Source organism: Gavialis gangeticus, unplaced genomic scaffold (genome assembly GCF_001723915.1).
Source record: "Gavialis gangeticus isolate Ggan-Ray unplaced genomic scaffold, GavGan_comp1, whole genome shotgun sequence".
Lineage (NCBI taxonomy): Eukaryota > Metazoa > Chordata > Crocodylia > Gavialidae > Gavialis > Gavialis gangeticus.
In genome coordinates, this window is record NW_017729033.1 from 4,189,054 (window position 1) to 4,189,505 (window position 452).

Sequence of the window (452 nt, forward strand, 5' to 3'; positions counted from 1 at the left end):
TGCTCTTCGTGCCCATGCGTGTGTTTGGTAAGGATGCCTTGCCAACCTACACGCAAGTTGCCCAGGCAGGAGTCCTATCTCTGTTACAACAGTGCCTTTTAGCTTGTGCCAGACCATAACTACACTTGTGACTATGCTTTTGGTTATTATACTGAGGCATCTTGGCCAAAGAACCGCTTTCCTGAGTGTTCCCATCTCCGATTTCAATCCCTCAATGCCCACAGGTAGCATGCAATGCATTTATATGTCAGCCTCGCTAATGAAGACCTGGTTGAATGTCCCAGAAGAAATTTTAAAGCAGCAGTTAAAAATAAAATACAACCCCTGCCCCTCCCCTGCCCCAAAGAACAAACTCCCTCTGGAAACCATTAACTTCCTTCCTGCATATTTACACTAGTAAAATATTGCTACCACCTGATGCTTTTTTCTTTTGGCTCCAGGTCCTATTCTTC